At 37.9% G+C, this 13429-nt stretch overlaps 1 protein-coding gene across 3 annotated transcripts in view; it reads left to right on the plus strand.

Annotated features, from left to right (window-relative positions):
• Positions 1–13429, plus strand: part of ACER3 (alkaline ceramidase 3) — a 167151-nt gene that overhangs the window by 98700 nt on the left and 55022 nt on the right. The window lies entirely within an intron of this gene.

Below are 13429 nucleotides of genomic sequence, written 5' to 3' on the forward strand. Positions count from 1 at the left end.
AATGGATGGTTCCTCTAGCTAGCAAAGTGTTAGGGCTATGTAGGGATTTTACTGTCCTTGCTCTAAGGAGGCTATATATCTAGTCATAAATCTTTTGACCTCTTTTTTTTTTTTTAATGTTTGTTTATTTTGAGAGAGAGATAGACAAGAGTGCAAGAGGGGGAGGGGAAGAGAGACAGGGAGACACAGAATCCAAAGCAGACTTCAGGCTCCGAGCTGTCAGCACAGAGCCTGATGTGGGGCTTGAACTCAGGAACCCCGAGATCATGACCCGAGCCGAAGTCAGACGCCTAACTGACTGAGCCACCCAGGTGCCCCAATCTTTTGAGCTCTTTATTCCTCATTAATAACCTAGAAACTTCTGGAACAGCACTGTCCGGTAGAAATACAACATGAGGATATATGTAATTTAAAATTTTCTGGGAGCCACATTAAGAAAAGCCATGTTAAAAAGAAATAGTTGAAATTAATTTTAATAATACATTCACTTAACCCAATATATGCAAATATTATTTCAACATATAATCAGTATAAAAATGTATTAATGAAATATTTCTTATCTTGAAATAAGGTGTATATCTCAGTTTGGATTAGGTTCATTCAAGCACTCAGTAGCCAGATAAGGCTGGTGGCTGCTGGATTGGACAGTGCTATTCCAGAAGGATTTGTGAATACAACAGTCTATGAATTACTAATTACATCTATATTAAATGTATAAGAATTAATTTTTTAGGATTGATTCTGATATTCAACACATATTTATAGTAAGGTGTTCTGTGTGCAGGTTGTGCTTGCTCTGGAGAATACACAATTGAATGAGACACTGATCTGACTTAATTGAGCATAGAACATACTTCTCACACTTTCTAGCAGAAAAACAGACTTACAAACAATGGCATAATATGAAAATTATTTTTAAAAAGAAGTACAAATCTGTGGCATCACAGTAGAGTTTGGAAGAATGTATAAAAGTCAAAGACATTTAACCAAAATTTGAAAGATTTAGTTAAAACTTTCTAGGTACTGAAAGGATGAAATGACATACCAGACTTCTATTGTGCCATGGAGAGGCGGGGAGTCATTTCATTGTTTGGTATATGTGACAAGAGTGATAAAACGAGCACTTAAAATGTGTTTCGCAAATGGTGAAAAATGGCAGGAATGTTGTTCAAAATATTTAACAGCTATAGGGTAAGAGTTCCAACAGTGAGAATGGTGATACCAGTGAGCAACAGCTGAAATATAGACCCTGAAAATAAGGCTTCGTGTTTGATCGTACTAAAAAATAATTGGAATTTTTCCAGCTCTAGCTATCATGCAGTGCTTTCATATAGAGTATCTTAAATAGTTATTACCATGTTTTATAAATTCCAGTACTAGAACTGAAAGAGGCTAATTGATTTGACCAAAATCACCCACAGTTTATAAATGATGTATCTCCTATATATTTATATATACACACACATATATTTCTATATACACATATATACATCCATTCTCTAGGTCTGCCGGCGTGGGAGCAGAAGAGCATACCTAACATTCAGATCTGGTTTCTAAAAACCATTCTCCATTTAAAAGGAACGGTGCTGGGGTGGCTGGCTGGCTTAGTTGGTGGAGCATGTGACTCTTGACGTCAGGGTCGTGGATTCGAGCCCCATGTTGGGAATAGGGTTTACTTTAAAAAATAATAATAAAAAATAAAATCTTTAAAAAAAATAATAAAAGGGGCTGTTCAGAGGGCCGAGGCAGAAAAAAAGGACATTATGAACCTAGAACATCTTTTTATGCTAGAAAGAATGGAAAAGCTAAAAGAATGATGGGCACATGTCAGAAGAACACTGGAAACCAACTTAAAGGGGCTCCCATGGGCCATATTTGGGACAATTTGAGCATCAAAATAAATATTGATAGTAACAGTTTATAATAGTTACCAAACCCATTGAGCATATAACCCATTGAACAAAATGGGAAATTATGAAGTCATACTAAAATAATAAGCTATATATAATTGAAACAATAAGTGATCATAAGTAAATGAATAAGTTAAAAATTTGATGCTGAATTTGCATAGTTTTGAAGTACTTTACCATAAAATAATTATAAAAGGAAAAAATAACTTTACAGTGAAGGAGCAGTGAACAACCTTAGTCAAATAGAGTGAGTATCTTCAGTGATGGGACAAATCAAAGTTGTGTGCCACCTGACAAGATACAGTGGCAAGAACATAGCATCACTTCTCTGATATTCTTGCCAAAGATGCATGATCTGAATCTAGTCATATGGAAACATCAGGCAAAATCAAATTGAGTGACATTCTATAAAATAACTGGCATGTAATCTTCAAAAGTATCCATGGTCGTAAAATTAAGACTGAAGAACTGTTTGAAATTGAAGAACACCAAAAAGACATGACCACTACATATAGTGTGTGATTCTGGACTGGATGGTGTGTGTGTGTGTGTGTGTGTGTGTGTGTGTGTGTGTGTGTGTTTACATTTATGATATTGGGACACTTAGAAAAACTTGGATGAAGTCTGAGGATTACGTGGTAGTAATAAATTAATGTTAATTTCCTGATTTTGTTGATAGTATTGTGGATATGTAGATGAATCTTTTTTTTTAAAGATTTAATGCACATTCCATAAAGTTCACCATTTTAAAGTATATAAGTTAATTGCTTTAAGTATACTCACAAAATTGTGATGCCATCACCACTAATTCCAAACACTTTCATCATCCCAAAGAAACCCCATGCCCATTAGCCATCTCTTCTCATTACTCTCTGTCTCTGTAGATTGGCCTATTCCGGACATGTCATTGCAATGGATCATACAGTGTGTGACCTTTCATGTCTGGCTTCTTTGACTTAGGGTGAATAATACTACATTATATGGGTATACCACATTTTGTTTCTCATTTGTCAATGAATGGACTTTGGGCTGTTTCCACTTTTTGGGTTTTATACATAATGCTGCTGTGAACATTTGTGTGCAAGATTTTGTGTGGATATATGTTTTCAATTCTCTTAGATATTTATTTATTAGAAATGGAATTGCTATGGGGCGTCTGGGTGGCTCAGTCTGTTGAGCATCCGGCTTCGGCTCAGGTCATGATCTCACGGTTTGTGAGTTCGAGCCCCGCGTCGGGCTCTGTGCTGGCAGCTCAGAGCCTGGAGCCTGCTTCTGATTCTGTGTCTCCCTCTCTCTCTGCCCCTCCCCCACTCATGCTCTGTCTCTCTCTGTCTCAGAAATAAATAAACATAAAAAAAAAAAAGAAATGGAATTGCTAGGTCACATGGTAATTCTGTTTTTAACCTTTTGAAACTACTTTTTAACCTTTTGAGCTACTAGACTGTTTTTCAAAGTGGCTGTGCCCTTTTACGTTCCCACCAGCAATTTCTCCATATTCGTCCTTCCTTTTGAGTATAGCCATCCTGCTGGTTATGAAATGATATCTCACTGTGGTTTTGATTTGCATTTTCCAGTAATGTTGAACGTTTTTTCATGTGCTTATTACCCATTTGTATATCTTCACAGGAAAAATATCTATTCAGATCCTTTACCCATTCTTAAATTGTGTTATTTGCCTTTTTATCATTGAGTTTTAAGAGTACATATCTTGGGTATTAGACCCTTATTGAATACATAGTTTGTGAATATCTTCTTCCATTCTGTGGGTTGTTTTTTCATTTTCTTAATAGCATCCTTTGAAGCAAACTGGTTTTGATTTTTTTCTTAGGTTGCCTGTGCTTTTAATATCATATCTAAGAAACCATTGCTTAATCCAAGGTCATGAAGATTTATACCTGTGTTTTCTTCTAAGAGCTTAATAGTTTTAGCTCTTACATTTAGGTCTTTGGTCCATTTTTTTAAATTCCAGTATAATTAACATAAAATATTATATTAGTTGCAGGTGTACAGTATACTGATTGAACAATTCTGTATGGTATTCATTGCTCATCATGACAAATGTACTCTTAATCCCCTTCACCTGTTTCACCCAATACTCACTCACCTCCCTCTGGCAACCACCAGTTTGTTTTCTATATTTAAGAATCTCTTTTTGTTTGTCTCATTTTTTCTTTGTTTTGTTTCTTAAATATACACATGAATAAAATCATATGGTATTTTTCTTTGATTTATTTCACTTAGCATTATACCCTCTAGATCCATCCATGTTGTTGCAAATGGAAAGATTTCATTCTCTTTTATGACTGAGTAACATTCCACTGTACATATTTACCACATCTTATTACCATTCATCTATGGATGGATACTTGGATTGCTTCCGTATCTTGGTGATTGTAAATAATGCCACAATAAACATAGGGGTGCATATATCTTTTCAAATTAATGTGTTTTTTTTTTCCTTTGGGCCAATACCCAGCAGTGGAACTACTGGATCATATGGTAATTCTGTTTTTAATTTTTTTGAGAAGCCTCCATACTGTTTTCCACAGTGGCTGTACCAGTCTGTATTCCCACCAACAGTGCACAAGGGTTCCTTTTTCTCCACATCCTCACCAACACTTGTTTCTTGTGTTTTTGACTTTAGCCATTCTGACAGATATGAGATGATACCTCATTGTGGTTTTGATTTGCATTTACCTGATGATGCGTAATGTTGAGCATCTCTTCATGTGTCTGTTGGCCATCTGTATATCTTCTTTGGAGAAATGTCTGTTCATGTCCACTGCCCATTTTCTAATTGGATTGTTGTTTTGGTGTTGAGTTAATATACTTTTGATACTAACCCTTTACCAGATATATCATTTGCAAATATCTTCTCCCATCCAGTAGGTTATCTTTTAGTTTTGTTGGTTGTTTCCTTAGCTGTGCAGAAGCTTTTTGTTTTGATGAAGTCCCAATAGTTTATTTTTGCTTTTGTTTCCCTTGCCTTAGGGGACATATCTAGAAAAATGTTGCTATGGCCGATACTGCCTGTGTTCTCTTCTAGGATTTTTATGGTTTCAGGTTCCACATTCAGTTGTTTAATCCATTTTGAGTTTATTTTTGTGTATGGTATAGGAAGTGGTCCAGTTTGATTTTTTTTTTTTTTTTTTTGCATGTAGTTGTCCAGTTTTCCCAGCACCAGTTGGAAGAGATTGTCTTTTTTCCCATTGTAGATTCTTGTCTCCTTTGTCATAGATTACTCGACTGTATGATCCTGGGTTTATTTCTGGGCTCTCTATTCTGTACCATTGATCTGTGTGTCTTTTTGGGGGGAGGGGGCAGTACCATACTGTTTTGATTACTACAGCTTCATAGCATATCTTGAAATCTGGAATTGTGATGCCTCCAGTTTTGTTCTTTTTTTTTTTTTTTTTTTCAAGATTGCTTTGGCCATTCAGGGTCTTTTGTGGTTCCATACAAATTTTAGCATTATTTGTTCTAGTTCTGCGAAAACTGCTATTGCTATTTTGATAGAGATTGCATTAAATCTATAGATCACTTTGGGTGATCTTTGGGTAGTATGGACATTTTAATAGCATTTTTTCTCCTGATTCTTTAATCCATTTTAAGTTCATTTTTTTTATATGGTGTGAGGTCAAGGTCTAGCTTCATTCTTTTGCACGTGGATGTCCAGTTGCCCCAGGATCATTTGTTGAAAAGACTATTCTTTTGACATTGAATTTTCTTGGCACCCCTGCCTAAAATCAATCATAAATGTATGAATTTATTTCTTGACTCTCAGTTTAACTCTCAGTTCTGTTCCATTGGTCTATACTTGTACTAGTATCACACAGCCTTGATTACTATAGATTTGTAAATTTTGAAATCAGGAGCTGTGAGTCCTCCAAATTTGTTGTTGTTCTTCTTCCTCTTTGGGGAGAGAGAGAGACCATGCACGTGCACAAGTGCACAGGCAGGGGGTGAAGGGCAGAGGGGGAGACAGAGAATCTTAAGCAGGCTCCATGCTCAGCATGTAGCCTGACACAGGGCTTGATCCCATAACCCTGGGATCACAATGCAAGCCAAACTCAAGAGTTGGATGCTCAACTAACTGAGCCACCCAGGTGCCCCTGTTCTTGTTTTTAAAAACTGTTTAAACTATTCTGGGTCCCTTGCATTTCCATGTGAATTTTAGGACCAGATTATCAATTTCTGCAAAAATTAGCTGGGACTTTGAAAGGGATTCCACTGAATCCACAGATCACTTTGGAGAGTATTGCTTTCTTTAATAGTGTCTTCTAATCCTTGAACATAGGATGTCTTCCCATTTATTTAAGTCTTTAATTTCGTTCAGTGATGTTTTATAGTTAGTGTGTAAGTCTTGACTTCTTTTGTTAAATGTATTCATTCATAAATAATGTATTTTTTGATGCTATTGTAAATAGAATTTTCTTAATTTCATTTTTATTTCTCATGCTAATTGATAGAAATAACAATGATTTTTGCATATTCTTGTATCCCGCAGCACTGCTGAACTTTTTTTTTTTTTTTACCTCTAGTAGTTTTTTGTGTATGCATATGTGGATTTGTTAGGGTTTCCTGAATACTAGATCGTGTCATACGCAAATATAGTCTTATATCTTACTTATCAATTGGATGCCTTTTACTTATTTTTCTTGCCTAATTGCCCTGAATAGAACTTCTAGTACACTGTTGAATAGAAGTGGAAAGAGCAGACATCCTTGTTTTGCTCCTGATCTTAGGAAGAAAGATTTTAGTTTTTCATCATTAGTTATAATGTTGGCTGGGGTTTTGTGTGAATGCTCTTTATTAGGCTGAGGGAGTTCCCATTCTATTCCTAGTTTGCTGAGTGTTTTTATCATGAAAAGATGTTGGCATTTTCAAATATTTTTTTTCTGAATCTCTTGAGATGACCATGTGGTTTTTCTCCTTTATTATATTAGTATAGTCTAATACATTGATTGATTCTCCTATGTTGAACCAATCTTGCATTCCTGTGATAAATTTCATTTGGTCAAGGCATATAATCCAAGCGAATATCTTTGTAAGAAATATACATACACTAAAGTACTTGGGAGTAATGGAACCTCATGTCAGCAACTTATTCAAATGGTTCAGAGAGAGTAAAGTTCTTTGTACTTCCCTTCAAACTTTTCTGTACCTTGAAGTTGTTTTAATTTTTTTTTAAAGAAAAACATTGTACATGTTCTTTGACCCAGTAATTGTACTCCTACATATACGTATACATCCTAAAAAAGTAATCAAAGATAGGGAAAAGATGCTTTACAAGCGTGTTACACATGTGACAGTGTTACACATGATACAGTTTTTAAATGATCTAAATGTTTGACAAAAAGGAGACTGTTACATATACTATGATATAACTATGTGTTGAAGTGTACTATAGCCATTTAAAATAATATTTTGATGGGCGCCTGGCTGGCTCAGTCCGTAGAGCATGTGACTCTTGATCTCAGGGTGTGAGTTCAAGCTGTACATTGGGCATAAAGGTTACTTAAAAAAAATAAAGAAAAAATGATCTCTGTTTGAGTGTCTTTTTTTTTTTTAAATGTTTCTTCATTTATTTTGAGGGAGAGAGAGCATGGACACGCAGGGTTTGGGGCAGAGAGAAAGAGGGAGAGAGAATCCTATGCAGTCTCCACGCTGTCGGCCCAGAGCCCATGTGGGGCTAAATCTCACAAACTGTGAGATCATGACCTGAGCTGAAATTAAGAGTCAGATGCTTAACCAACTGAGCCACACAGGTGCCCCTCTGATTGAATATCTTTAAAAATTAAATAAATAAATAATATTTTGAAGACCAGTAAAATGGGAAACTGTCATAAAGACAAAACTTTGTGTAATGTAAAATCAATCTTATAAACAATAGAAAAAAGACTGGAAGGAAGTACATTTTGCTTCATTTCTTTTCCCTTTTTACAAAGTTTGTAATCTGTGGCCCAAAATTACAGTAACTCCCACCTACCCATATAAATATTCTCAATATTGCCCCTTGCTTCCTGAGCAGTATTCAACCCAGATCAAGCTAAGTAAGTTATCTGCATATCCTGTGCCTGAACTGAGTAACTCAACATTGCTCATAGACATTATATCCCTTTGTTAAATTATCTCACTTTTAAATTATTTTTTTTAACGTTTATTCATTTTTGAGAGAGAGAGAGACAGAGCGTGAGCAGGGGAGGGGCAGAGAGAGAGGGAGACACAGAATCCAAAGCAGGCTTCAGGCTCTGAGCTGTCAGCACAGAGCCTGACACAGGGCTCGAACTCACAGACCGTCAGATTACGACCTGAGCCAAAGTCAGTGCTTAAGCGAGTGAGCCACCCAGCCACCCCCTCGCTTTTAAATTATTGAACGAAAACTCAAATAGCCGCTCAGTGCCATAAGACAGTACCATTACATTTCCCTGACAATTTCCATTTGTGTTCTTCAGAACTGTTATTTCATACTTGTCCCTCTTTCTTTTTTGGATTTCTTTTTATATCTTTTTTGCCTCGTTTCCCTTTCTCCTCACTAATATCTTCAATATTCCACCAAAAATATAGAAGAAATCAGTAAGAAACATCCTCATGTTTCTACCACTATCATCTTCCTCCTGTTTTTGTGGGAGAAATGTTCCAACTCCTATCAAAGGCCAGTCTCCCCTCCCCCCTCCTCAAAGACTCATACCTGCAGTTATAAACTCCATCCCAGTCTCTGGCTCCACCATGGTCTTTAGAAAGTCACTACACTGGTTCACTGCCATCTGCATACAAACATACTCAAATAACTCCCATCTTTTAAAAATTACTCCTCCCTTGACCCTGTGTCCAGCCCCAGCTGTTGAATCATGTTTTGGCTCCCTTTCACATCAAAACCACTCGAGTGTCTTTGCTCTCTCTACACTTACCTCCCTCTGTTTTCCTCTCATTACAGTTAGGTATTTTCTTCCCTTCATTTCACAGAAACTGCTATTGTCAAGGTCACCAGTCACCTTCATCTTGCCAAATCCAGTAGATACGTTTCTATCTTATTATTTGACCTCTCCATAGCATTCTACACGATATTTGCTTTTTTCTTTGTGAAATACTTGTCTTGACTTTCCAGTTTTCCTTTATGTAAAAGGAAACTCCCTTATTCTTTTTCCTTACCTCACTGGACATCGTGTAAGCTATCACCATCTTATTTCTTGGCTACTGCAGTAGTCAACAGTTGCCCCTACAACCATCCAAGGTAGTCTTTAACATTTTAGATCATACCATTCTTCTGCTTAAAGCTCTCCAAGGCATCCCTTTGCACTTCAGGTGAAATTTCAGTTCTCTACTATGGCCTGCATGATCTGGCCCTGGTCTAGTTCTCTAACTTCAGTTTTTACTGTTCCTCTGCGTTGTTTACTGCACTCCAGCCATACTGGCCTTACTGTTCTTCAGACACTGCCTCATGGCCTTTGTGATTGCTGTTTCCTCTGCTGCAAAACTTTTCTGTCATATCTTTGCATGTCTGCTTCCTTCTGGCTCCTCAGTGCAAATGTTACCTACTCAGATATGCCTTTTATAACCACTTTATGTAGAGCAGTCCTTTCCACAAGTGACATTTACTTTTTTCATAGCACTTATCACCATTTGAATTTACCTTATTTGTAGTCTTCAACTAGAATGTAAACTTCTTGACAGCAGAGATTTCACTTATCTTAAATACCACTGGACTTGAGCATATAGACTAGTGCTGGCACATGGCATGTGCCCAATAAATATGTAAATGGAAGGGAGGAAGGGAATGAGGAAGGAAGGAAGGAAGGAAGGAAGGAAGGAAGGAAGGAAGGAAGGAAGGAAGGAAGGAAGGAAGGAAGGACATTTAGCCACATGAGTGAATAACTAAAGAGATGCATTGAAGTATTAAATAGTAGTTATCCCTGGATTATGTATGGGATTATAGAGAATTATATTTCATTTGTGTGTTTTCCAGATTTCCTATAATGAGCATAAAATACTTTTGCAATAAAGAAAATACATGTTTATGCTTGTTTTAAAAGAAAAGAGACTTTAAAAGATTGCTAAGGTGCTTTGGAGGAATAGTAATGATAATAAGCCGATCTGAATACCCTTCATCCTAAAGCAGACTACCTCCTGTTCTTGGAAGGGGGGGTGGAGGTATTTAATTCAGTTTTGAGTTTTATTTATGTGGCGGATTATTGTATTTTCCAAAGATGTTAACACCAGTATATCTCATCTCACCCGCTGTTATTACAATGTGACATCGACTCTCTTCAAGAGGTAGGATCTCTGATCCTTGACCTTGAATCTGGGCAGGACTGTTACTATGGTGGACAGGAAGCTATATGACTTCCAAGGGTGAGTCACAAAAGGCGAAGAACTTCTTCCTCATCCTCCTGGGATGCTTACCCTAGGAACCCAGCACCTTGTGGTAAAGAAGCCAGTCAGCCATGTGGAAAGGCCATGTATAGATGTTGCTGCCACAGCCTCACCTGAAGTCCCCAGACTGCAGCCAGCATCAACTGCCCAAAATTTGAGTGTGTGAATCTTTAGATGATTCCAGCCCTCAGCCTTTGAGCTGTCCCAGCTGACATTGAGTGAAGGAGAGATGGACTTCTCCCTCCCAGGTCGGCTCAAAATGCATACTAATCAGCAAAGTAAATATTAGTATTTTAAGCCACTGAGTTTTAAGGTGGTTTGATAGACAGTAACAGGTAGCCAGAACAATTTACAAAACATACCTAGTCTAATTCCGTGCATACAGCAACCTCTGACATTCCCTTAAGCACATGTTTTCTAAGAACTAGATAAGTTTTAAAATCTCTAGGATCATTCCTGCTGTCCATTCATGCTATTCCTAAAACAGTAACCCTGGAAGGTAGCGTGTGTCTATCACATATATAAAGAAACAACTGGGGCGCCTGTGTGGCTCAGTTGGTTAAGCGTTCGGCTTCGGCTCAGGTCATGATCTCACAGTTAGTGAGTTTGAGCCCCACGTTGGGCTCTGTGCTGACAGCTCAGAGCCTGGATCCTGCTTCAGATTCTGTGTCTCCCTCTCTCTCTCTGCCCCTCCCCCACTCACATTTTATCTCTCTCTCTCTCTCAAAAATAAACCTTTAAAAAATGTAATAAAAACAAAGAAACAAACAGCTGCATGAATGCGCTGAGACAAGGTGAGACTAAGAATCTGAGCGAAGGAAGAAGTAGGCTCTCCTACTGTGTGCTGAATAGATCATGACAATATTCAATTCTGAGGACTGACCTGGCTTGTGTTCAAATGCAAAATACCAGAATGGTGAAAGAACTAAAAATATAGGGGCGCCTGGGTGGCTCAGTTGGTTAATGTGTAACTCTTGATATTGGCTCAGGTCATGATCTCATGGTTGTGAGATTATGCTGACAGCATAGAGCCTGCTTGGGATTCTCTCTCTCTGCCCCTCCCCTATTTGTGCCCCCCCCCACCTTCTCTCTCTCCCTCTCTCTTAATAAATAAATAGAATTTTAAAAAATAGAACTAAAAATCTAGTCCTGATGCTTGAGGAGAAGGAACTGAGAATATTTAGCCTGAAGAAGAGAAGACATGCCCAGTTCCCCCAACTCAGCTGTACATAGCAGATTCTCTCAGTTCTCTGCATTTTTCATGTCTGGCCCTGTTGCACTTCCTTCTCTCCCATGGACAATTCCTGTTCGTCCTTTAAAGTCTCAACCAAAGCAGCAGCTCCTCTAGGCGGCCTTCCACAGCCCCAGGTAGGATATGTACCCTTCATATGTTCTTTCACAGCACTCTGTGCTTCTCTGTTACTTCCCTTATCTGTTGTCTCATAAATATATTTATGTGTTTTTCTTCTCTATCATAATGTGAGTTACCCAAGAGCAGGAACTGTCTCTGTTGACCTTGGTATATCCCCTACATGAATGTTTTATGAATCAGTGTTTGAAGGGTTGACATGTTGAAAAGGATTAGATTTATTCTTTGTGGTTCTAGTGGGGTTAAAGATAAAGAGACACCTTGGTCAACATAGAGAAAAATTTCTGAGCCAGTAGATGATAAGAGCTGCCTTCGGAGATCTTGACTTCTCTGTCCTTATGCCCAAGCATAAGCTGGACAAACATTTTCATTAGTTCAAAAATTGGTACCTGGGCAACAGATATGCATAGGTAAAAATGATATAGTCCTTTCCTCAAGGAATCTGTGGTCTAGTAGTGAAGGTAATATGCTAGTGAGTGCAGTGGTAAAGGGGCATACAGGATGCTATGGAAATGGAAAGAGAAATTTTTTAGGGGAAGTAGGTCAGCAAAGGGGTTTCACGCAAATGACTCAGACACATGTTTGAGTTGCATGTTCAAGGATGGGTAGGAATTTGCCAGGCCATCTAGAACCCACAGAGTTGAGTTTGTCTGGCATCTCGGGGCACTGCAATTAATACACTGTAGCCACAGATGGAGTGGGAATATGTGGTAATGACGGCCATAGTGCTACCAGTAACAATAGCTAACATTTGTTACATTGTTGAGCACCTGCTCTGGGCAGCCTTGAACTAAATGGTAAGAGATGTGTTTTGGGAAACTAACCAGAGGCCAAATCTAAGCCTCTTGAACTTTATCCCCTATAAGCCATTAATAGATTTGGAGCAGAGGTGGGACACACTTTGATTTGCGTATCAACTTAATCGTTGGTAAGATTGTTACCAAGATAACAGCATTGGAATGGACCAGATAGCCTTTGAACCTGAGATTGTAGATTCTGTGCTTTATCATTACTATGATACTACTTTACCAACTTTGGGGACAGATTGGACAGATGCCTTATTTCTTGCCCCTTTTGTTCTACAAAGGTGTGGTTTTATGTGCTTGCCTATCTGTGCAGAAATGATACATGACCCAATTCCCCAATGATTTAGGAAGGAAGAATCATCAGTATTAAAGGGCTTTTTTAAACAGCGTCCCTATCTCTCTAATTTAAATACAAAATGATTGTGAATATTCCTTGAAGATTCCCTGTCTTGTCTCCTTTCAGGATAAATTTGGCTCAACTATGGTAGGCCATCATTTTTTATGCACAGTCACTGAAGCAACATAAGAAATGATAGTGTTGTACTTCACTCATATGTGGAATTTAAGATACAAAACAGATGAACATAAGGGAAGGGAAACAAAAGTAATATAAAAACAGGGAGGGGGACAAAACATAAGAGACTGTTAAATATAAAGAACAAACAGTTGCTGAAGGGATTGTGGGCAAGGGGATGGGCTAAATGGGTAAGGGGCATTAAGGAAGACACTTGTTGGGATGAACACTGGGTGTTATACATAGGGGATGAATCAGTGGAATTTATTCCTGAGATCGTTATTGTACTATAGGCTAACTAACTTGGATGTAAATTTAAAAATTAAAATTAAAAAAGAGAAATGATAGTGTTGCCACTGAGCTGACCCTGGTGGTCAGTGAACAATTTCACCAGCTTGTTATAGCTGTAAGAGAAATTGGAGGGCTAGTCTCTACTTCTGCCTACACTGGGCACAAG

The sequence above is a fragment of the Acinonyx jubatus genome, chromosome D1, assembly GCF_027475565.1.
Source record: "Acinonyx jubatus isolate Ajub_Pintada_27869175 chromosome D1, VMU_Ajub_asm_v1.0, whole genome shotgun sequence".
Lineage (NCBI taxonomy): Eukaryota > Metazoa > Chordata > Mammalia > Carnivora > Felidae > Acinonyx > Acinonyx jubatus.